This window comes from Neoarius graeffei, chromosome 23 (genome assembly GCF_027579695.1).
Source record: "Neoarius graeffei isolate fNeoGra1 chromosome 23, fNeoGra1.pri, whole genome shotgun sequence".
NCBI lineage: Eukaryota > Metazoa > Chordata > Actinopteri > Siluriformes > Ariidae > Neoarius > Neoarius graeffei.
Window position 1 is genome coordinate 28,925,292 of NC_083591.1, and position 27,316 is coordinate 28,952,607.

Below are 27,316 nucleotides of genomic sequence, written 5' to 3' on the forward strand. Positions count from 1 at the left end.
ATCAAAGTCTGATCTTTACAACACATGTTTGTGGAAGTGTATCATGACACGAACAAAGAAGATTTCTGAGGACCTCAGAAAAAAATGTTGCTGATGCTCATCAGGCTGGAAAAGGTTACAAAACCATCTCTAAAGAATTTGGACTACACCAATCCACAGTTAGACAGATTGTATACAAATGGAGGAAATTCAAGGCCATTGTTACCCTCCCCAGGAGTGTTTGACCAACAAAGATCACTCCAAGAGCAAGGCGTGTAATAGTCGGCGAGGTCACAAAGGACCCCAGGGTAACTTCTAAGCAACTGAAGGCCTTTCTCACCTTGGCTAATGTTAATGTTCATGAGTCCACCATCAGAAGAACACTGAACAACAATGGTGTGCATGGCAGGGTTGCAAGGAGAAAGCGACTGCTCTCCAAAAAGAACACTGCTGCTCATCTGCAGTTTGCTAAAGATCACCTGGACAAGCCAGAAGGCTATTGGAAAAATGTTTTGTGGACAGATGAGACCAAAATAGAACTTTTTGGTTTAAATGAGAAGCGTTATGTCTGGAGAAAGGAAAACACTGCATTCCAGCAGAAGAACCTTATCCCATCTGTGAAACATGGTGGTGGTAGTATCATGGTTTGGGCCTGTTTTGCTGCATCTGAGCTAGGATGGCTTTCCATCATTGATGGAGCAATGAATTCTGAATTATGCCAGCAAATTCTAAAGGAAAATGTCAGGACATCTGTCCATGAACTGAATCTCAAGAGAAGGTGGGTCATGCAGCAAGACAACGCCCCTAAGCACACAAGTCGTTCTACCAAAGAATGGTTAAAGAAGAATAAAATTAATGTTTTAGAGTGGCCAAGTCAAAGTCCTGACCTTAATCCAATCAAAATGTTGTGGAAGGACCTGAAGCGAGCAGTTCATGTGAGGAAACCCACCAACATCCCAGAGTTGAAGCTGTTCTGTACGGAGGAATGGGCTAAAATTCCTCCAAGCCAGTGTGCAGGACTGATCAACAGTTACCGGAAACATTTAGTTGCAGTTATTGCTGCACAAGGGGGTCACACCAGATACTGAAAACAAAGGTTCACATACTTTTGCCACTCACAGATATGTAATAATGGATCATTTTCCTCAATAAATAAATGACCAAGTATAATATTTTTGTCTCATTTGTTTAACTGGGTTCTCTTTATCTACTTTTAGGACTTGTGTGAAAATCTGATGATCTTTTAGGTCATATTTATGCAGAAATATAGAAAATTCTAGAGGGTTCACAAACTTTCAAGCACCACTGTAGATTCCATCTTCTTGAAAATGTCATACACAATATGTGGTTCCTGATCTACAGTGCAAAAAATGTTCCTGACAATCATAACTTGGCCTCCCACTTCAAAACAGTTGTCTCCTTTTGAACAAGTAATCACATATGCTGGACTACGGTATTGTTTATACTGGTGGCATGTTAAATATGGGGCAGGCAATGGGCCAGCAAAATGAGGCCTTCTGTATGGATTTTCATGAACATTTCTTTGTGATCCTTGTTCTGCCAGGCTTTTCTCACTTATACGTCGTACAATCTGTGCAACTGGATTTTGTGGACACCGCACCATTTTCTTCAACTTGCCAAGAAAATTCTCAAATGGAAGACATGATATGTTGTATGTATGCCCATACTTTTTGGCATCTTCCACAATGTGAATCAAATTATGACTGTTATGTATAATCATTTCTTTCCCATAGATTTTAGCAGCATTCATAACAAACAGTAGCAACAGTTCCTGAACATAATTACTATAATTGGCACATAGATTTGGACTTAACAAGATCCTCATTGACACACAAAGAAGCATGAAATTGTGGTACATCTTTTGTGGAATCTGACCAAAGAGCACAACTAGTCCAGTATACAAGAGAAACAGTGGCAGCTCTGTAGCCTTCCAATGACTGACTTCAGTCAAGGATCTGGGCTTCCTTGAAAATTCTTTTGGTAATCTCTGTCTCATGTTAACCAAGGATTCAGAAATGGCATTGATTATACTGCTAGACGTACGATATCTCAACGGTCCCTTTGTCTAAAGAAAGACTATTTTCCTATTTTCCAAGACAAACAAGATGCATGTAGTTCAACACAAACTGGGACACAAGTCCAGTGTTCAATTGTTCTAGAGGCAAGTGCCTAATATGGTGATCATCTATTTGTTGCTTAAATGATGCATCTGTTCTTGCTGGTGCATCAAACTCTGGGAATGTCATTCTGTTTTCAACATGGTTTCCTTCTTGGGTCCAACGCTCACAGCCACTATATCCTGTATGGCCTTTAACACATTTCAACCATGATCTTGCTTGTGCATCACAAATAAATGCTCCCAAGTTCAGCTGAAAATGTTGGCCGTTAAAATCTATTCCATCTTGCATTAATATCTTCATGTCCAAGACAAAATCCTTCAAATAATCATCTGGCGAAGTTGGTTTGGTGTCTCCACAAAATATCCCTATCACAAATGGTCCCACAACAATAGCTTCTTTAACCATACCCAGAACTGGCCACAAGTTTGTAGAAGTACTCTCAAATAAAGGCAAACAATCAATATTCACATTCAAGGTCAGAGAATTAAAACTAGTTAAATCTATCTGTGAGCATTTCTGCAGGCATGACTGAACAGCATCAGGTACACCTAAATATGAACCACCAGCTACATTCTTTATGCAAGTCATTCTTGGGGTTTTTAGCAATGTTTTTGGATTTCTTGGATTCATGGTTTGACTGCATACCAATATCAAGTCCAACATGCACAAGTATTGCTAACAATGCAGACAAACAAGCATGTGAAACTTCAAACGATGTTGCCCATTCTGCTAACTTTTCTTTCAAATTATATGTAACTTCATTATTATTATTATTACATTCATCAAGAACTTCTGCAGAAATTTCAGTCACTGTCAGTGTCAAAATCTATTTCTATACAAGGTTCCACTGCTCGCACGTGTTAGGTTTGCGATATTTTCAAATGCAGTGGAATCATCTATGCAGTCAAACCATGAATCCATTTCTGCATCTGCATCTGATTTAATTCAGCCTGATGAAACGTTTCATGCTCTAGCTCTGCTTCTTTCTGTATATCTTGTTCATGCTTCTCCACTCTCGCTTGAACTCTCCTTTGTTTTGTTCTTTCACAATAATGAGCAAAATCTTTCATGATTAATTATCAAAATATCTAATTTTTCTTTTAATTGTAAAAACTTACTAGCATGCACTCACTGGTGAGAATACTATATGCTTATTGCTTGTATTAGAAATAATGCCAGGGTTAATTATATAGGTACCGCATGCAGATCAACCAAACATTCACACTGCAGACATCTTTTGACATACCTAAAATATAAAAGATACATAGCATTAGTACACATAAACTAGTAGTATTTAAAGTAGTAGTGTGAGTATACAACATGCATTTTAACATGCTTTTTTTAATCAATAATCTCGAAATTAGCCATTTCAAAATCTAATTCAAGATTTTCTGAAAATTCTAAAATGCATAATTATTCCCTCCTCGAACCACATGCAGCTTTATATGCATATTGAACATGATTTAAATTAATAATTCTGAAAATATTAAATATATAAGAACTGATATTTTATAGCCTTAATATAAAAATTATGCTCTCACATGTTACCTGGTTGAACTTGAAATTTGAAAAATTACATTTTTGCTTCAAGAGAATTATGAACATACAGGATAGGCTCAATATGGACATCATAGTACAACTGTATGGGATATTGTCACTCTAGTATCACAAAAATCCTGTGCATTTTTTACTACTAAATATTTTTCTTTAAAATACATTAAAATAGTATTTATAACTGCATACAATTTTCCATTATCACACTTTTTAATATTCTTCATAATATCCAAGCAATTTAAAGGCTCAAACCATAGGTAAAATAGGGAAAAAAATGTTTTCTGTTCATAAAAAAAAAACAATCATAAGAATAATTATCAGAATTTTACCAAAATATATGCAGACTATCTCACCCTCCTAAGCAAGAATACTACCAGGTTTGGAAGAAAAAAAATCCCAATCAGGGCTCTTTTGTTGTCACGACAACAGTGAATCCCTACAGCTCCCCACATTATCATGTGGGTGTTATTTTTTAAAATAAATTTACCAAAATAAACACATTTGGATCTGGAATCTATTACATTTTCAAAAATTAGGCCTAAAAAATTCAAATATAACTGCATATAAACTTTCAATGTAGACCTAAACACTACTTCTGTAGGGTTAGGGGAGTCATATTATATATATATATATATATATATATATATATATATATATATATATATATATATATAAAATGGTTCCTATGGCCATGTAATCTTACATACCACTCAGTGAATCAAAGCACCTCTAGCACATGAGTAGCATTATGCCTATTTGGCTGTCTATATAAACCTGAAAATGCAATATAACTGAACAAAACCAAAAGCAAGTTATGACCCATTGTAGATTATCTGTGAATCATTCTGATCAGTTTTACTTTATTTAATTTTTAACCTGACAGTATTTTGATATTGTGTCAACTTTAGGTCAATGCCTTACTTAAACTCCATATATTCTAGTCCCTACATTGGGCCACTTGCCAGTATGTAGCTCTGTCATATTTATAAATGTGGTGCCAGTACCGACATTTACTCAGATTATTGTTATTTAGCCTTATCACATACCGGTACATGTTCACTTCTTCAGTTATTCCTCCACCATGCCCCCAAAATTTAAATTTAGTTTGATTTAAAACATTATTGTAACAATTCTCTGGCTTTGGGGGAACAGAGGAACTGGAAGCAGACTTCAGAACAGGTGTGTTCTTTTTATTTTAACACTTTTCAGTGAATTATAACAACACATAAACACACTACACACACACACACACACACACACACACACACACACACACACACACACACGTGTGATGGGGTGTCACAGCTCTCTCTCTTGTTCCTAGCTGTCTGCAAGACACAAAGAGACACAGGTTAATAGACAGGCAGTAATTAGACACAGGTGCACCTCATCACATTACCTACTGGTTCAACAAGACTCCTCACCCTTCACAGCCGACGCTTGACCATGCCCCCACTGCCACATAGCCCCACCGCCCAACTCAGGCCGGGGAGCCATCCAGGCTGCAGCTGGCCTCCCCCTCCAAAGCAGGAGAGGTAATCCGGCACCACCATCTGCGCCCCCAGCCTGTGGACCACCTTGAACTTAAAGGGCTGAAGGGCCAGATAACAACGAGTGATCCATGTGTTTGCATCCTTCAGTGGTGGAGCCACTGGAGCGGAGGATGGTTGGACCAGAGGGTGAATGGGCGGCCTAGCAGGTAGTACCGGAAGGTGAGGACCACCCACTTGATGGTCAGACACTCTTCTTCTATCATGCTGTACTTTGACTATTGCATGGAAAGCTTGCAGCTGATGTATAGCACCGGACGCTCCTCCCACTCCACCAACTGGGACAAAACGGCCCCCAACCCTCTGTCCAACGTGTCAGTCTGTAAAGCAAAAGGGAGAGAAAAGTCAGGAGAATGCAACAGCGGGCCCACACACTTTACCTGAGCAAAAGCCCGTTCGCATGGCTCTGCCTACTGGACCAGATCTGGCATCCCCTTTATAGTGAGGTCAGTCAGCAGGCTGGTGATGTCTGAAAAGTTAGGCACGGACCACCTATAATAGCCAGCCAGCCCCAGGAACTGCCTCACCCACTTTATGGTCTTAGGTCTTAGGCAGGTCACAATTGCTGCAGTCTTATCAATTTGGGGACGCACCTGCCCATGACCCATGTGAAAGCCCAATTACTGTACTTCCACCCCTCCAATTGCACACTTCTTCAAGTTTGCTGTGAGCCCAGCACACCTCAGCAACCTCAGGATCGCCCTAAGATGCTGTAAATGCTGCTCCCAATCATGACTATAAATGATTATATCATCTAAGTAGGCATCCACATGCATTATGAAGATGGAAAATTCAGTCCACGAGATGCTGAAATATCACTGGAGCCCCAAAGAACCCAAAAGGAAGGGTGACAAATTGGTGTAAACCAAACAGAGTGGAAAAAGCCATTTTCTTGCGGGATAATGGAGTCAAGGGGATCTGCCAATATCCCTTTGTTAAATCCAGTGTCGAGTAAAAGCAAGTCGTGGCCAACTGATTGAGCAGTTCATCAATGCAAGGCATCAGATATGCATCAAATTTAGACACTGCATTGACTTTCCTATAGTCCACACAGAACCGGACCAACCCATCAGTCTTGGGAGCCAAGACCATTGGGCTGCTCCAGTTGCTATGCAACTCCTCAATTATTCCCATCTCAAGCATAGCCTTGAGTTCAATCTGAACCACATTTTTCTTGTGCTTGGGGCACCGATATGGGTGGCTGCACACCACCACCCATAGGGTAGTCTTGTTGTGATGCTCAATGAGGTCAGTGTGACCAGGGAGGGGTGAGAACACACCATAGAATTCCTCCTGCAACCTGATAACCTGTGCTCTCTGGGATGGTGAGAGGTGGACTTCACAGGGGACCAGGGTGAATTGGACCATGCTTTTTGGACTTAACTCTGAACCCAGCTCCACTCTCTCCAGAACTACCACTGGCAGAGCCACAGGAACCTCCTCTCTCCATGGTTTTAAAAGATTGAGGTGGTAAATTTGACATGTCTCCTCTATCTGGACATTTGACCTCATAGTCAACTTCCACAATTCACCATGTGACCTCAAAGCGTCCTTGCCACTTGATGTGGGCAGTAAAATGAGCATCTTATCTCCCAGTGCAAATTCCCTTTGCTGTATCCCTCTGTTGTACAGGTAAGATTGACGTTCTTGAACCTCTGACTGATTCAGACTCCATGGCAGCGTTCATTCCTCAGTCCTGGGTTTCAGCACCAGTGTAACAATTCTCTGACTTTGGGGGAACAGAGCAACTGGAAGCAGGCTTCAAAGCAAGTGTGTTCTTTTTACTTTAACACTTTTAAGTGACTTCTAACGACACATAAACACACTATACACACAAACGACAGGGTGTCGCAGCTCTGACTGTATGCAAGACACACAGAGACACAGTTTAATAGACAGCCAGTAATTAGACACAGGTGCACCTCATCACATTTTACCTACTGGTTCAACCTCATTGTTCACCACCGACACTCGACTATGCCCCTGCTGCCACAGTTATTAACTCAGCTTTTCTCTAGTTTTAGTCTACAATAATTAGACTTTTTAGCAGAGCTCTTCAAACCATTTAACATCATAAGTCTTATATCAACAGATGGCTCTATAGTTCAAGTTAATTTAGCCAATTTAATTCTGCAAAAATTAAGTGTTGCACAGGGCCTTGCTTTCATGTGCTAAAACCTGTAGCAGTTAAAAAGTACAGCTCTAAATCTACACTTAATACCAGCATCACATATTGATCTACATTTGATATATACACCCTAACATCTGACTATAAGTATAAATAGGACCATGAACACAGATGTATAATGTTTAATACTGCACATCTAAATTAAGCTGCATGCCATTAGCATTAAATTTTGTAAATTGGGCCCTACAAAAGGCAGACCACTTAAATGAGCATTTTCTAACGTTACCTGCCTAGAAAAGTACTAGATGCACATTAATAATGTTCTGTGACCTCAATAATAATAAAATAAATGAACAAAACTTACCAAAATGATTTTAAAATGACTAAAACTTTTAGATTCTAGATCAATCATGTTGCTGTGTTCTTCTTACTCTGTGTAGTCAGTTGAATATAGAGGCAGAAACAGTGGTGGCTGGTCAATATAGGGTGCGAGGGTGCTGCCCCCTTTCCAATTATCCAAATGAGAAAGACTATATGATATTAAATAATAGATACTTTTGCTTAATTAATTTATATGTCAAATTTGTTGACTCATTCTACTTCAACCTACATCCATCTAATTATTTTAACCCATTTTTTAGCTGTATTGAAATTTTATGTGAACACATACACTTTCTGTATACTGCCACCTGCCGGGGCACCAGCCAAATGAGTGTGTATGTGGCTACACAAACTTTTGGTGATCAGGTGACCTGAGACTGCGTTTTCATTAGCAGATTCAAGATTTGGCCTGGGGCACAGCAAAGTGCGCCCCGGACACGTCTTGTTTTATTAGCAGCCAGCTGGAATTGTTTTTAAGGTTTTTTTTCCAGGTGATTGGACAGTTTTTACAGACCTTCATATTTGTGGCTGGCACTCCCTGCTGCTTGTTAGACTGGAGCTTTCACAATATGGCAAGTTGAAGTGGACCAGCGGAGAAAGAAAATTCTGTTATTTCTTTACAGAAACATCCTTTTACATGGTGTACACTGGAAGAAAAAAGAGAATAAAAGAACTTGGAATGGACCAGCCCATTTAAACATTAAGAGGCAGGTGATCAGGGACAGGCTTATACTCAAGGCTTCTCCCGCCCTTGTTATGACAAACAGAGCTGGCAAGCTGGATAGATGATGATGATGATGATGATGAAGAATGTGATCATGTAGATTTTGTAGATCATATTTAATGGCATGCTTTCTTTCATCCTACCTTTTTTGGTTTCTTTAAATAAAGGCTTTCCTCATAATGTGAATATCTCTTAACACAAACTCAATAAAAACTCAACTAAAACTAGCTCTTAATTCCTCAAAAATAAAAATCAGATGAAAGACTATAATAAAAATTAATGAAATTTTCAAAACTACAATAACTCTGCCCCGATACTGCCCAATTTTTTTTTAACACCAGCTGCCACTGTCTGTGAAAGTCTGTGATTATTGCGAGATTAAATTCTTATATCCTGAGATATGATGGCCTACATGGGACCCAGCTGCCACCCAATGGGGAATTCATTTCTACCCCATGCCCACTGTTGCCCAGACAACCCAGTGGTAGACCATTTGGGTCCCAGATGGGCATGCTAGCTGGGGAGGGACCTTCTCAAAACAAAAAATGAAATTCACTACATTCTTGACCTGAGAACAACACTCCATGCACTGAGGCACATAACACAGGAGAATTTGCTACAGGCACAAGAACATCAATCCTGCCTGTAGAACAGAGGAATATGGCAAAGGGAATTTGTACCGGGAGATAAGATGCTCATTTTACTGCCCACGTCAAGTGGCAAGGACGCTTTGAGGTCACATAGTGAATTGGGGAAGTCAACTATGAGGTCAAATGTCCAGATAGAGGCGACACATGTCAAATTTACCACCTCAATCTCCTAAAACCATGGAAAGAGGAGTTTTCTGTGGCTCTAGCGATGGTAGTTCTGGAGAGGGTGGAGCTGGGAATGGAGGCAAGTCCAAAAAGTGTGGCCCAATTCAATCCAGTCCCCTTTGGAGACCACCACTCACCATCCCAGAGAGCACAGGTTATCAGGTTGCAGGGGGAATTCTGCGGTGTGTTCTCACCCCTCCCTGGTTGCACTGACCTCATAGAGCATCACATCGAGACTACCCCAGGGTGGTGGTGCACAGCTGCTCGTATTGGTGCCCTGAGCACAAGATAAATGTGGTTCAGGATGAACTCAAGGTTATGCTGGAGATGGGAATAATTGAGAAGTCGCACAGCGACTGGAGCAGCCCAGTGGTCTTGGTTCCCAAGACCAATTGGTCGGTATGGTTCTGTGTGAACTACAGGGAAGTCAACACAGTGTCTACATTTAATGCATATCCGATGCCTCGCATTGATGAACTGCTTGATCGATTAGGCACGATTCGCTTTTACTTGACACTGGATTTAACAAAGGGATATTGGCAGATCCCCTTGACTCCATTATCCCACAAGAAAACATCCTTTTCCACTCTGTTTCATTTACACCAATTTGTCAGCCTTTCTTTTAGGCTGTTTGGGGCTCCAGTGACGTTTAAAAATCTCATGGACCGAATCCTCCATCCCCACCATGCGTATGCCACTCCACATTTAGATGACGTTATTATTTATAGTAATGATTGGCAGTGGCATTTCCAACATCTAAGGGCTGTCCTGAGGTCTCTGAGGCATGAAGGTCTCACAGCAAACCCAAAAAATTGTGCAATTGAACGGGTAGAAGTATAGTATCTGGGCCTCCACTTGGGTCATGGGCAGGTGTGTCCCCATATTGATAAGACTGCAGCAATTGCAGCCTGCCCAAACAAAACCTAAGACCCAAAAGTGGGTGAGGCAGTCCCTGGGGCTAGCTGGCTATTATAGACAGTTTGAGCCTAACTTTTAGGACATGACCAGCCTGATTAACCTCACTAAAAAGGGTCCACCAGATCCAGTCCCATGAACGGAGCTGTGCAAACAGACTTTTGCTCACGTAAAAGCGGCTTTGTGTGGGAGCCTGCAATTGCATTCTCCTGACTCTTCTCTCCCTTTTGTTTTACAGAACAACGCATCAAAATTACCACCCTTCAACTGCTGACGACTCGCACTATGAATGCTTCCAGCAGAAAGGTCTACATTTTCTCCACCTCATTGCTTGCAGTCTTCTGCCTAAGATCTCTGAACTCAGGTTGATTGCTAGCCATTCAAGGGCCATTGTGATTGCAGTGACAGAGACCTGGGTGGATAATACAGTGAGTGATGCTGAGATTAAACTACCTGGGTATTTATTGACAAGAAAGGACCATACTAGAGATGGCAGTAGAGTCTGTCTCTATATACGCTGTGATCTGGCTTTTAATCCTTGCATAGATTTGGACAAACACAGTTTAGAGGCTACATGGGTGGACATTTTGCTTCCCAAAACCAAGCCTATCTTTGTGGGAGTATGTTACAGACCCCCTACACACAATAACTTATGAGACCCAAGAGGATGTACTTGCTTTGTGTGACTGGGTTATGGAAAGAGAAATCATAATTCTTGGTGATTTCAATACAAATTTTCTCAAGCCTAGATCAAATTGTGGACTTTTGAATGCATTTAGGACTCTCTGTAGAATGTTTGATCTGACACAGTTGATAACAGAGCCCACAAGGATTACAGAAACCAGTCAGTACATTTACATGCACATCCAAATTGAGCTGCTGTCGGTAATCGAGCTAAGGGTCCCAGCAGGGGTGCCAGAGAAATCCAATCCTACATGCAGACAAGGAAATCGAGCTATTGTGTGAGGTACATTGTGCACCCAAGCCACAGGTGGCGCTACACGCCCCATCGTGTTGGTACACTTCCGGTTGTCGTCATGAAGAAGAGCTATTCAAGAGTATAAACAAAGTTATCAGCAGTGTTGCCAGATACTGCTGACGTTTTCCAGCCCAAAACATGTTCAATTCCGCCAAAATGCACTTAAAACCGCCCAGTCTGGCAACACTGGCAGTTCCGTGTTCACAACTTCCGTGCTCAAGCTGTTAGGCTTGCTCTAACAGACTGTATGGCTACAAACTGTCCTGCGCAGACCACTGTTTTGTAAGACAACTTATTTTGCACAATTGTATATTTTTCTAAAGTCCATTTTTTGCTTACAAAAAAATATTTTTTTTGCTTACAATTTAACTTTATGTCTTAATAAACACACAAAAAGTTCAATTGCTTTGTTTTTATTGACATTCTTCAGATGTTGGACACACATATATATATATATATATATATATATATATATATATATATATATATATGTCCAACATTCTTCAGATGTTGGATATATATATATATATATATATATATATATATATATATATATATACACACATAAGTACAATGACTTGTTTATGTACACAATTCACAGCTATGCAACAGCTGTACAGATGTATTTGGTGATACAGTAAGTGAGCTAAATTTTAACAGTGCAAACAATGCCACAAAAAGAAAAGATTCATGCCGTTGTCATGCCGACCGAGGCTGTTGTGTTTCCCGCTTGTGGTCTCATCACTTCCGGAAGGGGCAGTGCTGAAGTAAGTAGCTCGAATATGTAGCTCAATAGGGTATACATGCACTAAGTAGCTCGGCAGAAATCGCATAATCTAGGTCGTGTAGCTCGATTCCGAGAAATCAAGTTCGGTTCAATTTCAGCCGAATTAAGGTGTATACATGGCATTTTGAACTTCGATTTCAATCGAGCAACGGCAGAAATTCGATTCTCTCTATGTGCATGTAAACGCACTGAGTGAGTCATGTACTGATTTGATATTTGTTTCTGAAAGGGATAGAATCACACAACCTCGTGTAATCAGTATTGGTATCAGCAACCATACGGTATGATGACATATTGTACTCGGAAGATGGTAAAACATGCAATTGGCATGCATAATACTGTCCGAATCCGATCTCTCAAAAATGATATTTCAGATTTTCAACAGGAACTCAATGGTGTAAACTGGGCTGAAGTGGTCGATAGTGATAATGTCCAGGTTGCTTGGACTAAATTCAAGGAACTATTCATGAAGGTTCTTAACCAAATTGCTCGAATTAAACAGGTTAGACTGAAACAGAGGACTGAACCCTGGATTTTTCTTTCTTGGATGCAGACAGAGAAAGTGTTAGTAAAATAGTTCTTAGTATTAGTCAAGGAAAGGCCACTGGTCTAGATTCTCTACCAGTAAAATTTCTTCAGGATGGTATACATCAGGCGGCACGGTGGTGTAGTGGTTAGCGCTGTCGCCTCACAGCAAGAAGGTCCGGGTTCGAGCCCCGTGGCCGGCGAGGGCCTTTCTGTGTGGAGTTTGCATGTTCTCCCCGTGTCCGTGTGGGTTTCCTCCGGGTGCTCCGTTTTCCCCCACAGTCCAAAGACATGCAGGTTAGGTTAACTGGTGACTCTAAATTGACCATAGGTGTGAATGTGAGTGTGAATGGTTGTCTGTGTCTATGTGTCAGCCCTGTGATGACCTGGCAACTTGTCCAGGGTGTACCCCGCCTTTCGCCCGTAGTCAGTTGGGATAGGCTCCAGCTTGCCTGCGACCCTGTAGAACAGGATAAAGCAGCTAGAGATAATGAGATGAGATGGTATACATCAAATCAAAGCCCCTCTGACTCATGTTATCAACTTGACCATACATCATGGCAAAACACCTGCTGACCTGAAGATGCCTAGAGTTGTACGTACCTCTTCACAAAAAGAACTCTAAAACTGATGTGGGAAACTTCAGGCCTGTTTCAGTAGTAAATGTGATTTCAAAAGTTTTGGAATGGGTTGTTTACAATCAGCTGGAGGCGTATCTGAAAGAAAACCACTTGTTGTATGATTACCAATCTGGTTTCTGTTTGTCATTTTCGACCAATACATGCTTGACTAACTTCATTAGAAAACAAATGGACAAGGGTTTTTATACTGGCATGGTGCTTCTCGACCTTCAAAAGGCATTTGATACTGTCGATCACAATAGTCTTTTGATAAAATTGTGGTCAATAGGCCTTAATACATCTTCTGTGCAATGGTTCAGTTCATATTTGTCCAGATGTAGTCAGGTGGTTGATGTAAATGGTGTTCTTTCAGACTCCAAAGATATAATATGTGGTGTCCCTCAAGGGTCAATACTGGGGCCTCTTCTCTTTTTGGTGTATGTGAATGATATGGAAAGGGCCGTGTTTTGTAAACTTTTTCTTTATGCTGATGACTTGGCTCTAATGGTATCTGGAAAATTGGTTGATAAGATTGAAGCAAAGTTAAATTCTGAACTGGAAAAGGTGAAGGAATGGCTAATTGACAGTAAATTTTCTCTTCATTTGGGCAAAACGGAATCTATTCTCTTTGGAAGTAGAAAGAATATTAGGAAGGGGTCCCAGATTAATATATTCTGTGGTGACAAGTTAATTGGAGCCAAAGAAAATATCACATATTTGGGGTCTGAGCTTGACCAAACATTAAATGGCGAAAACATGGGCAAAAGAGTAATACAGAAATCTAATGTGAGATTGAAATCTCTGTACCAACAATCCAAACACCTGACTCCATCAACTTGACATACTCTGGTTTCAGCTCTGGTGCAAAATTACTTTGACTATGCCTGTTCCTTTTGGTATTATCCTTTACAGAAAAAAACTAAAGACAAGCTTCATGTACTGTATACCAAAACAAGCTGATTCATTTTGTGTTGGGTCTCCTTCCTAGGTCACACTTGGATATTTCTGATTTCAAAAAGTGGGTTAGCTCCCTGTCGAAAACAGAGTCTGGCACATTGGTGTGAACCATCTCATTATCTCTAGCCGCTTTATCCTGTTCTACAGGGTCACAGGCAAGCTGGAGCCTATCCCAGCTGACTATGGGCGAAAGGCGGGGTACACCCTGGACAAGTTGCCAGGTCATCACAGGGCTGACACATAGACACAGACAACCATTCACACTTATGGTCAATTTAGAGTCACCAGTTAACCTAACCTGCATGTCTTTGGACTGTGGGGGAAACCGGAGCACCCGGAGGAAACCCACGCGGACATGGGGAGAACATACAAACTCCGCACAGAAAGGCCCTCGCCGGCCATGGGGCTCGAACCCAGAACCTTCTTGCTGTGAGGCGACAGCGCTAACCACTACACCACCGTGCCGCCCTGGTGTGAACCATATTTATAAAATTATACATGGTCTCTCTGCACCTTATCTTACATCCAATATTGTTTGAGGGGCTGGTGTACATTCTTACCATACTCATTTTTGCCAATACAGTTTAATGATCCCTAAGCTCAAGAGTCTTGGTCAAAAATCCTTCCTGTTCAATGCTTTGAAACAGTGGAATTGTCTGCCGCCTCAGGCAATCAGTTCAGAGCTTTCAGTGTTTTAAAAGGACTGTTAAAAGGCACTTCTTTTTTATTACTTAATTCATAATTGTCTTTTTATGCTTTTTTTTAGTAATATTTCTGCTGATGTCCTAGTCATTTGCTTAGGCCATACCAATTTAATTAGTTGGTTCTCGGATTTTTTCAGGAAAAATATGAAGCGAGCGGGCAAAATAAAAATAAAATTAAAAAAAAAAATTCTCTGATGGTAAAATTAGCAGTGGAAATAGACCAAACAATACAGGCAAACCAGTAAACAGAATTTCAACACACCTGTCAAAGATTTTACGCTTCTGTTCGCTGAATATCCTAACAATCACAAACACAGGCTTTACAGGACTTCCCTCCACAGGTATGTTTCTTCCACAAATCTTTATCGAAAGTGAAAGGGGCGATTTGATTGGTTTTCGATGTCACGTGACCTTTTCTGTTGGCGGGAGTTTGATTTCGATTTTTTTTTCATTTTGCATTTTCTTCAAGTGGCGATTCCGAGAACCAACTAATTAAATTGGTGTGGCCTTATGAGTGATTTCCATTGTTGGTATTTCTAACCTTGTTCCTGTCATCTTGAAACTTTACTGTAGGAACACAATGGAAATAAGTGCATTTTACACTTTTTGTGTAATCCTTGGTTTAGTTTCATGTTTTTCAGTTGTGGTATATATGCATATGGTATAGCTGATTTGCACATTATTTTACCTTAATAAATTCAATCAATCAATCAGACTGTGCTAGTCACAGTTTGTCCATAACGAACACCATGTTCGAGCATAGGGGTGTCCATAAGTGCACGTGGCACCAGGACACCTTAGGTCGGAGGTCGATGATCGACTTTGTAGTCGTGTCATCTGATCTCCGACCCTATGTCTTGGACACTCGGGTGAAGAGAGGGGCTGAGTTGTCAACTGATCACCACCTGGTGGTGAGTTGGATCCGCTGGCGGAGGAGGAAGCTGGACAGACCTGGCAGGCCCAAACGTATGGTGAGGGTCTGCTGGGAACGTCTGGCCGAGCACTCTGTTGGGGAGGTCTTTAACTCCCACCTCCGGGAGAGCTTTTCCCAGCTTCCGAGGGAGGCGGGGGACATTGAGTCTGAGTGGACCATGTTCTCTACCTCCATTGTGGACGCAGCTGTTCGGAGCTGTGGCCGCAAGGTCTCCGGTGCCTGTCGTGGCGGCAATCCCCGAACCCGGTGGTGGACACCGGAAGTAAGGGATGCCGTCAAGCTGAAGAAGGAGTCCTATCGGGCCATGTTGACCTCCGGGACTCCTGAGGCAGCCGACGGGTATCGGCAGGCCAGGCGTGCTGCAGCTCGGGCAGTTGCGGAGGCAAAAACTCGGAACTGGGAGGAGTTCGGGGAGGCCATGGAGAAGGACTATCGGTCGGCCTCGAAGAAATTCTGGCAAACCGTCCGGCGCCTCAGGAGGGGGAAGCAGTACTCTGCCAACACTGTTTACAGTGCGGGTGGGGAGCTGTTGACCTCGACTGGGGACATTGTCGGGCGGTGGAAGGAATACTTTGAGGATCTCCTCAATCCCACCGCCATGTCTTCCACTGAGGAGACTGAGGCTGATGACTCAGAGGTGGACTCGTCCATTACCCAAGCCGAAGTCACTGAGGTGGTTTGCAAGCTCCTCGGTGGCAAGGCACCGGGGGTGGATGAGATCCGCCCTGAGTATCTCAAGTCTCTGGATGTTGTGGGGCTGTCTTGGTTGACACGCCTCTGCAACATCGCGTGGCGGTTGGGGACAGTGCCTCTGGAGTGGCAGACTGGGGTGGTGGTCCCTCTTTTTAAGAAAGGGGACCGGAGAGTGTGCTCCAATTATAGGGGAATCACACTTCTCAGCCTCCCAGGGAAAGTTTACTCCAGGGTACTGGAGAGGAGAATTCGACCGATAGTCGAACCTCGGATCCAGGAGGAACAATGCGGTTTTCGTCCTGGTCGCGGAACACTGGACCAGCTCTATACCCTTCATAGGGTGCTCGAGGGTTCATGGGAGTTTGCCCAACCAGTCCACATGTGCTTTGTGGATCTGGAGAAGGCATTCGACCGTGTCCCCCGTGGTATTCTGTGGGGGGTGCTTTCGGGAGTATGGGGTTCGGGGCTCTTTGCTAAGGGCTGTCCGGTCCCTGTACGAACGGAGCAGGAGTCTGGTTCGCATTGCCGGCAGTAAGTCAGACCTGTTCCCAGTGCATGTTGGACTCCGTCAGGGCTGCCCTTTGTCACCGGTTCTGTTCATAATTTTTATGGACAGAATTTCTAGGCGCAGCCAGGGGCCGGAAGGAATCCTGTTTGGGAACCACAGGATTTCATCTCTGCTTTTTGCGGATGATGTTGTCCTGTTGGCTTCTTCAAACCAGGACCTTCAGCATGCACTGGGGCGGTTTGCAGTCGAGTGTGAAGCGGCTGGGATGAGAATCAGCACCTCCAAGTCCGAGGCCATGGTTCTCGACCGGAAAAGGGTGGCTTGCCCTCTCCAGGTTGGTGGAGAAGTCCTGCCTCAAGTGGAGGAGTTTAAGTATCTCGGGATCTTGTTCACGAGTGAGGGAAGGATGGAGCGTGAGATCGACAGGCGGATCGGTGCAGCCTCCGCAGTGATGCGGTCGCTTTACCGGTCCGTCGTGGTGAAGAAGGAGCTGAGCCAAAAGGCGAAGCTCTCAATTTACCGGTCGATCTACGTTCCGACTCTCACCTATGGTCATGAGCTTTGGGTAATGACAGAAAGAACAAGATCGCGGATACAAGCGGCTGAAATGAGTTTCCTTCGCAGGGTGGCTGGGCGCTCCCTTAGAGATAGGGTGAGAAGCACAGTCACTCGGGAGGAGCTCGGAGTAGAGCCGCTGCTCCTCCACATCGAGAGGAACCAGCTGAGGTGGCTCGGGCATCTTTTTCGGATGCCTCCTGGACGCCTCCCTGGGGAGGTGTTCCAGGCATGTCCCCCCGGGAGGAGGCCCCGGGGAAGACCCAGGACACGCTGGAGGGACTATGTCTCTCGGCTGGCCTGGGAACGCCTCGGTGTTCTTCCCGAGGAGCTGGCCGAGGTGTCTGGGGAAAGGGAAGTTTGGGCTTCCATGCTTAGACTGCTGCCTCCGCGACCCGGTCCTGGATAAGCGGAAGAAGACGAGACGAGACGAGACAATCAGACTGAGGGTTGGGGGCTATTTTGTCCCAGGTGGTGGTGGAGGGGGAGGAGCGCTCAGTGCTATACATCAGCTGCAAGCTCTCCATGCGAGAGTCAAAGTACAGCACCATAGAGAAGGAGTGTCTGGCCATCAACTGGACGGTCCTTACCCTCCAATACCACCTGCTAGGATGCCCATTCACCCTCTGGTCCAACCATGCCCCTGCCCAGTGGCTCTACTGCATGAAGGATGCCAACGCATGGATCACTCATTGGTATCTGGCCCTTCAGCCCTTTAAATTCGAGGTGGTCCACAGGCTAGGGGTGCAGATGGTGGTGGTGGATTACCTCTCCCACCGGGGGTGGGGGATCAGGTGCAGGCCGGATGGCTTGGAATAACCCTGACATTTAATCACAGCTTTCATGCATGTTGGCATGCTTTCCACCAGTCTTTCATGTTGCTCTCGGGTGACTTTATGAAACTCCTGGTGCAAACATTCAATCAGCTCATCTTTGTGTGATGGCTTGTGACCATTCATCTTCCTTTTGATCACATTCCAGAGATTTTTAATGGGGTTCAGGTCTGGAGATTGGGCTAGCCATGACAAGGTCTTGATCTTGTGGTCCTCCATCCACACATTGATTGACCTGGCTGTGTGGCATGGACCATTGTCCTGCTGGAAAACTCAATCCTCAGAGTTAGGGAACATTGTCAGAGCAGACAGAAGCAAGTTTTCTTCCAGGATAACCTTGTACATGGCTTGATTCATGTGTCCTTCACAAACAAAAATCTGTCCCATTCTAGCCTTGCTGAAGCACCCCCAGAGCATCACCAATCCTCCACCAAATTTTTCAACGGGTGCGAGACACTGTGGCTTGTAGGCCTCTCCAGGTTTCCATCTAACCATTAGATGACCAGATGATTTGAAAAGCTGAAAGTTGGACTCATCAGAGAAGATGACCTTGCTCCAGTTCTCTCTAGTCCAATCCTTATGGTCTTGAGCAAACCTCAGCCTGGTTCTTCTTTCCTTCTCATTGATGAAGGGCTTTTTTTTTAGCTTTACATGACTTCAACCCCACCCAGAGGAGCCTGTTTCAAACCATCCTTACTGTGCACTTACCGGTAACCCCAGTTGCTATTCTTTTTGGAGGTCACTTTGTTAGGGTTTTGCTGGGATTCGAACCTGGTTCACTGGTGTGATAATCCAGCAAACCCCCACTAGGCCACCAGGGGGATGACTCAAATGCAGAGGCATGAGGCGGAAGTAGAAAAAGTATCAAAAGGTTTATTTACAATATTTACAAAAATCCAAAAAGTATAATCCAAAATGCTCAGAAGATCTTAAGGGAAAAAATAAAAAATCCAAAAGTTCAAAGTCAATACAAAAGCCAAAAAAACTAGAAAAGAAAAGGGAAAATACCAAACGCTCAGAAGATTCACAAAGTCAAAAAACAAAATCCACAAAGTCCAAAAGAAAACAAAAATACAAAGAACACAAGGACATGGACGAGGAAATCGGAACAGAGGTAACTGGAGCTTAAACATAACAGCACAAAGACTCCGTGACAAGAGGACTGAACTCAGGGGGTATAAATACACAAAATAAATTGGAAACAGGTGACACTAATGAAAACAGGCAATAAACACCCACCCAAAACACAGGACACAGTGGCGACCTCTAGAGGCCAAAACAAACATAGACAAAAAACAGGAAATAACAGCGGCCTCTAGAGGCCAAAACAGTCCCAGTCCTAACACACTTGATGTCATCATGTTGCTGAGTGATACTTGAAGGAGTTGATGATCATCCTGGTCAGTGGTGGAGAGTCGTTTTTGCCCTCTACTAGTCTGTAACTTTGTTTTCTCCAATGTCTGCTACTTGACCTTGTTTTTATGAACTGTCGTCTTTGAAATTTTGAGGATGGAAGCAACCTAACGTTCACTGTAGCACTCTGCCAATAAAACCAGAATTGAACCCTTCTTTTTCTCATGCAAAGCTTTTCTTTTTAACTCTTTTGGCATGGTGAATAGATATTTTTGTATCCCAATTACATTACATTAATGGCATTTAGCAGGCACTCTTATCCAGAACAACATACAAAATCTCAGAGCAGTTGGGCATTAGGTGTCTTGCTCAAGGGCACTTCAGCCATTCCTGCTGGTCTAGGGAATCGAACTGGCAACCTTTCAGGGTCAAAGCTGCATCTCTAGCCATTAAGCCATGGCTTTCTCCAATTAAATTTAAGGTACCACTAGCACTGTTTTTACTGTCCAAACTGGTCCTATTGCAAGAGAATACGGATGACCACAGGAGTGTTTTTTATACTTTTCCTTGTTAAATAAGATTTGATTCAGGTGATCACCTAATCAGTACCTCATGAAGTAAAATGAGGTGTGCTTGAGTTGGAATTTCAGCACAGACACTGGAACGAAATGGCTGCCATACATAGAGATGCTGATTTAGGAAAAATAGAAGTGGTCTCTTAATTTTTTCCAAAGCTGAGTTGTTATTCTGTGAAGAGATGAAGAGTTCCATCACTGGAGTTACAGACCAGGCCAAGAACCCAGAGCCCAGATGGACAGCCTCCTATGCATCACTCAGAGGTGGCTCCATCCTGACCAACTAATCCCTGCTGAAACTGTGGAGCAGGTCACCTTTGACTGCTTTTTGTGGGGCCTCCCTGGTGAGGAGAGAAGGGCTGTGGGAATGAAAGCTGCTGGAACCCCCAGAGAAATGGTCTCCACACTGGCCACCCTAGAGATGGGAGGGAAAAGGATCCTGTTCCAGCATGAGCCCCATCGCACCTCGGGGGCAGGGGTCTGCAGCCCTCACCTCAGGATGAGCTCATGCCTACAGAGCTAGAGCACTACCCTGTAGTTAAGCTCACCATCTCCCACTGTCACCCTCAAGCTGGATGGTGCTTCACTATCAGCGGTGCTAGACTCGGGGAGCGTTATCACCCTAGCACATCCCTCTACCCTAACTTGGACCATCCAACCCTGAGGAAGCCTGGCCATTACATGTATACATTGGGATGTGAGAGAAGTCCCTGCCACAGAGGTCCAGATAGGGAGCCAAAGAGGTGAGTGCCCCATAATGATTGGTCTAATCCCCAATCTCCCTGTGCCCCTACTTGTAAGCAGAGACTGGCTGGGGTTTCCTGCCTTTCTGGGTGGGGAAGAGGAAGAAAAAGAATAAGAAGCCCTCCAGAAGGCTTCAACAGCCTTGCACTCCTCCAGCCTCCTGTGGGACCACGTTTTTGACAGAAGGAGAAGAAGCAGCTGTGGAAGCTGAAGCTGAAAGTAAGTCCTCCCAATCCACTAACCCTTTCTCTACTCTGTCTCAGCAGACAATGAGAGGAGGACACTGCAGAAGGGAACAAAAGGCAGATGACCAGCTGAAGCACTACTAGGGCCATGTGCCACAGGCCCATGGGGAGAACCTGCACCCAACCAGGAACTGACCACAGCCTAAGTTATGCTGAAAAACGGGATGTTATACTACCACTGTCACTGCCATGGCAAAACCTGTGACCTCATCATCATGTCTAAAACCAGGATAGACTCCATCATATATCTAGCCCACTCCCACCCACTCAGAGGCCATCTGGGACCCCAAAACTCCTTGAAGAAGATCCTGCAACTTCTGCCAATGCTGCCCTCAGTGCCAGTGGACCTCTCCTTACAGACTGGCCCCAGCCCCATTAATTTCCCTCCCCATCATTGGGGTGCCTTTTGAGCAGGTGGACATGGATCTAGTAGGGCTGCTGTCCAAGTCCACCCAAGGCCATCAGTACATCTTGGTGGTCATTGACTATGCAATCTGATACCCAGAGGCCATCCCTCTCCGTAAAGCCACATCAAGAAGCATCATGAAGGAACTGATGCTCCTTTTCAGCTGGGTGGGGATCCCCAAGTACCTGATCTTTGAACAGGGCACCCCTTTCATCTCTAAACTGATGGCGGACCTTTGTTGGCTGCTGCAGGTTAAGCACCACAAAACCTCTAACACCTCCAGACTGATGGCTTGGTAGAATGGTTCAACCAAACCCTCAAGTGGATGTTGATATGGGTGGTGGATGAAGAAGGCCAAAATGGGGACCTACTCCTCCCATGCATCCTCTTTGCCATGCGAGAGACCCCTTAGACCTCTACAGGTTTTACACCTTTCAAGCTCTTTTTCAGCCAATGTCCCAGGGGCTTACTGGACACTGTCAAAGAAACCTTAGAGGAGCAGCCATCCTCCTCATGGACTACATCCAGGAGATACAAGAGTGGATGGCCCCATCATACAGGAGCACATGCAAATGGTTCAGAGAGAGCAATAGTGAGCCTACAACCAGCTGGCCCAACCCTGGGAATTTCAGCCTGGTGATCGTGTGCTTGTGTTTCTCCTAAGTGCTTACTGTAAATTCGATGCCTGCTGGCAGAGACCCTATGTCATGAACTATTGCCTGCAGCAGCCAGGTAAGAGAGCCCTCACCCAATTTTACCATATAAATCTCCTAAAACGTTGGACTCCCTCTCGATGTGTTGCTACCTTGTTGTGGTGGGGGGGCTTGTGTGCCTCCATGACCCTGAGGGCTATACCGGCGGGGGCTAGACCCCTGGCAGGTGCAACCAAGCCGGGCAGGGCTTAGGGTAGAGGACAGATGAAGAGCAGCACCTGGTCTTCCAGGTTGGGGGTTGGGCGTGGGGTTAACAACTCCACCCTGGAAAAAACAAATTGTTACACAATCGCAAATAAGAAACTCAAAAGTCACTAAAGTTCTGGGAGAAGATGGACCCACGGCTGGAGAACGAATGATGCCTAGTAGTGAAAGCCTTAGGGAAGCTACTAGGCGGACAACCATCATCTCTACCAGGACTACAACTAACATGGGAACATGGAACATCAGAACCATGTTTGAAACTGCCAAAACAGCTCATGTGGCGGCAGAGATGAGACGCTACAACCTAGATCTCCTGGGAATCTGCGAGTCTAGGTGGACAGGCTCTGGCCAGTACAAACTAGCCACGGGGGAGCTGCTGCTGTTCTCAGGTCACAAGGAAGCAAACGCACCCCACAGCCAGGGAGTGGCCCTGATGTTAATGAAGATGGCCCAAAGAGCTCTCATTGGATGGGAGGCACATGGCCCGCGTATCATCATGGCCTACTTCCACACAACCAACAGGAAAATCAACTTGGATGTCATCCAATGTTATGCCCCAACCAATGAGAGCGATGAGAACATCAAAGAGGATTTCTATAACAGGCTACAGACCATAATCCAGGCGCGGCCAAGAAGAAACGTCATTGTCGCCATGGGTGACTTCAACGCCAAGATCGGTAAAAACAACCAAGGGTTCGAAGGAATAATGGGAAAAGAAGGCTTGGGGGAAATGAATGAGAATGGGGAGAGATTTGCCAACTTGTGTGCCACTATAAACCTTGTCATTGGGGGGAGCTTCTTCCAACACAAGCGGATACACAAGGCTACCTGGGTGTCACCAGACCTCAGGACCGAAAATCAGATTGACCATGTCTGCATTGGAAAAAGGTTCAGAAAATCATTGGAAGATGTACGGGTCAAAAGGGGAGCGGACGTTGCATCGGACCACCATCTACTGATCGCCCGCATAAAACTCAAGCTGAAGCGAAACTGGACAGGACAATCCAGTCAGCGCCAGAGGTACAACACCACCGCCCTGAAGGAAACAGACAGGCTAGAACAATTTAAAACTTCACTCTCAAAAAAGGCCCAGATCCTACAACAACAGGCTGAGGAAAAGACTATAGATGAAAAGTGGCAGAGTATTAAAGAGGCAGTAACATCAACATGCCAAGAAGTGCTGGGTTACAAGAAGCAGGGACATAAAGAATGGATCTCAGTGGAGACGTTAAAAAACATACAGGAGAGGAAAAGGAAGAAAGCAGGTAGGAAAGTTAAGGCCAAAGAAGAATATACAAAAGCAAACAGAATAGTTAAGAAGGGTTTAAGAGCAGACAAGAGAAGATACATGGAAACCCTGGCATCTGAGGCAGAAGACGCAGCCCAAAAGGGCAACATGAGGGAGCTGTATGCCAACATCAAAAAGCTCTCAGGTAAATTTAACCAACCAGAGAGGCCAGTGAAGGACAGAGATGAGAAAAGTATTCCAGGGCTAGAACAACAAAAGAGGAGATGGGTAGAGCATTTTGAGGAACTCGAATAGGCCTTCTCCACCAAACCCAATAAATATCCAGCCAGCCAGCTGTGATCTCCCTATTGCTTGTGACGTTCCATCAAAGGAAGAAATGTATAAGGCCATCAAGCAACTGAGAAGCGGGAAGTCCGCTGGACCTGATGGTATTCCTGCAGAAGTTTTGAAGGCAGACGAAGTGACCATTGTGGACATGCTCCATCCCCTTTTCCAAAATATATGGGAGGAGGAGGATATTCCATTAGAATGGAAGGAGGGCCACCTGATCAAGCTCCCAAAGAAGGGGGACCTTAGCTCCTGCTCCAACTACAGAGGACATTGCATACTACATTGCTCTCAATTCCAGCCAAAATCTTCAACAGAGTCCTCCTAAACAGGATGAAAGAAATGGTCGACCCACATCTCTGAGAACAACAAGCAGGATTCAGGAAGAACAGATCCTGCACAGACCAAATAACAACATTAAGGATTATCCTGGAGCAATCCTTGGAGTGGAACTCACCTCTGTATGAAATTTTATTGATTACGAAAAGGCATTTGACAGTGTAGATAGACAGACTATCTGGAGACTACTGAGGCACTATGGGGTGCCAGAAAAGATAACCAACATCATCAGGAACTCGTATGAGGGAATGACCTGCAGAGTGGTTCATGGCCAACATCTCACAGAAGCCTTTCATGTAAGGACAGGAGTTAGACAAGGATGCCTATTATCACCCTTTCTTTTCCTGTTGGCGATAGACTGGTTAATGAAGACATCAACTGCCCAAAAGAGGAATGGCATCCAATGGACACCTTGGTCGCAACTGGAGGACCTTGACTTTGCTGACGACCTGGTACTTCTTTCTCACACCCATCAACAAATGCAGGAGAAAACCACAACCATAGCAACTTACTCAGCACGTTTTGGCCTCATTATACACAAAGGGAAGAGCAAGATCCTTAAAGTAAACAATAACAACACAACCCCAATCAGGATAGAGGGAGAAGTAATAGAAGAAGTGGAGAGTTTCACCTATCTTGGAAGCATAGTGGACAAAATGGGTGGGACTGATGCTGATGTAAAGGTACAGATTGGAAAGGCAAGGGCAGCTTTCCACCAGCTGAGGAATGTCTGGGGATCATCGGAATTGCCACGCAACATCAAAATCAGGATGTTTAACTCCATGGTAAAGCCTATACTTCTGTATGGCGCAGAGACCTGGAGGACAACGGCCAACACCATGAATAAAATCCAGGCCTTCATCAATACCTGCCTCAGGCGGATCCTAAGAGTATACTGGCCAAATACCATCAATAACCTGGAGCTGTGGCGCCAAACAGGGCAACAGCCTGTAGAAGAAGAGATCCTCCAAAGAAGATGGAAGTGGGTTGGCCATACCCTTCGCAAACCTGCATCAAACACTGCAAGACAGGCCCTCTTCTGGAACCCACAAGGGAGAAGGAAGAGGGACAGGCCAAGAAACAGCTGGCACCGTGAACTAGATGCAGATGTGAAGAGGTCTGGCAATACATGGGGACAACTGGAAAAGATCGCCCAGGATCGTGATGACTGGAGAGCACTTGTTTGTGGCCTATGCCCAAAATTGGGCGGTAGGCGTAAGTAAGTAAGTAAGTAAGTAAGTAAGTAAGTAAAACGTTGGACTGAACGTGCCAATGCTCTCAGCCTTTCCTGTCTCATCCACAGGTCCACCCAAGCCAGAGCAGGTCCACAGTGGAGGAAGAACTGACACCTGCCCAATTGCAAGAGCTTCAAGAATTTTAGGGTCAGTTCAAAGACATATTCTCTGCAGAGCCCAGGCAGACCCACCTACTGCAGCATGAAATCAAGACTCCAGCTGGAGTTATCACCTGACAGTAGTCTTACCAGGTCCCAGAGGCATACTGTCAAGTTATAGAGACAGAAGTGACCCGAATGCTACAGGAGGGCATCATCAAGCAATCCACCAGCCCCTGGTCTAGTCCCATTGTTTTCATGCCCAAGCCTGATGGAAGCCTCTGGCTTTGCTACAATGTCCAGAGGCTGAACAAGGTGTTGGTGTTCGACAGCTACCCCCTGCCACGGGTAGATGACCTCATAGAGTGCCTAGGGAGAGCCCCATTTTTATCCACCTTCAATTTGACCAAGCAGCATTGGCAGGTAGTCCTGTCCAGGGAAGGTTGGCCAAAAACAACTTTCAGATCCAACTATGGGTAATGGCAATACCAAGTCCTTCCATTTGGATTCCATGGGGCTCCTGTGATAATCCAGAGGCTGATGGACATTATCCTGCAGAAAAATGCCAATTTGGGCTGACCAAGGCACAGTACCTGGGGCACTGCACTGGCTGGGGTCTCCTCAAACCTCAGACCCCATTACTCCTATGCCATGTAGTGGTCATCCACTACAACAGCTGGCAGGATAACCTTTACCACCTCAGGGAAGTGCTGGCCGAACTCCACAATGTGGGACTGATGCCGAACCCAAAAAAAATGCCAATTTGGGCTGACCAAGGCACAGTTCCTGAGGCACTGCATTGGCTGGGATCCCTTCAAACCACAAGAGAAGAAATCTGAGGCTGTCCGAAACTACCCCTGGCCTACCACCAAGAAACAGGTATGTGCCTTCATGGGACTGGCTGGCTATTACCAGCGCTTTGTGCCTAACTTTGCCTCTGTAGCTTTCCCCCCTCTCAGATCTCATCAGGAAGGGACAGCCCAATAAAATCTGCTGGACCCCCTCAGCCAAAGAAGTATTTCAGGCTGTAAAGCTGCTCTCACAAGCTCTACGATCCTGAGGAATTCCGATTTCCATCTCTTGTGTATCATTTTGACAAAGGAACCAAAGTCATGGACATTGTCTCCTTAGGGTAAACATTTTGGGGAACTCAGTGTTGGTGTCATCTGTCAATGAATGGTATCCTTTCACAGCCATTGATAGCCGCCCCAATCATGTCACCTCATGTTGCTGACTTTCATTGACTTTACATGAATGCTCATTGCTATGAATTGCTTCCTGTGTGTTCCTTTAAGAGATAATAAGTACAGCACAATAGAGAAGGAGTGTCTGGCTATCAAATAGGTGGGCCTCACCCTCTGATGCCACCTACTGGGGAGCCCATTTACCCTCTATTTAGATCACACCCAACTACAGTGGCTCCACCACATGAAAGATGCCAGCATATTGATTACTTGTTGGTATCTGGTGCTTCAGCCATTCAGCTTCAAGGTGGCCCACAGACAATTGGCCCAGATGGTTTCCAAAGTAACACCCAAATATTTAC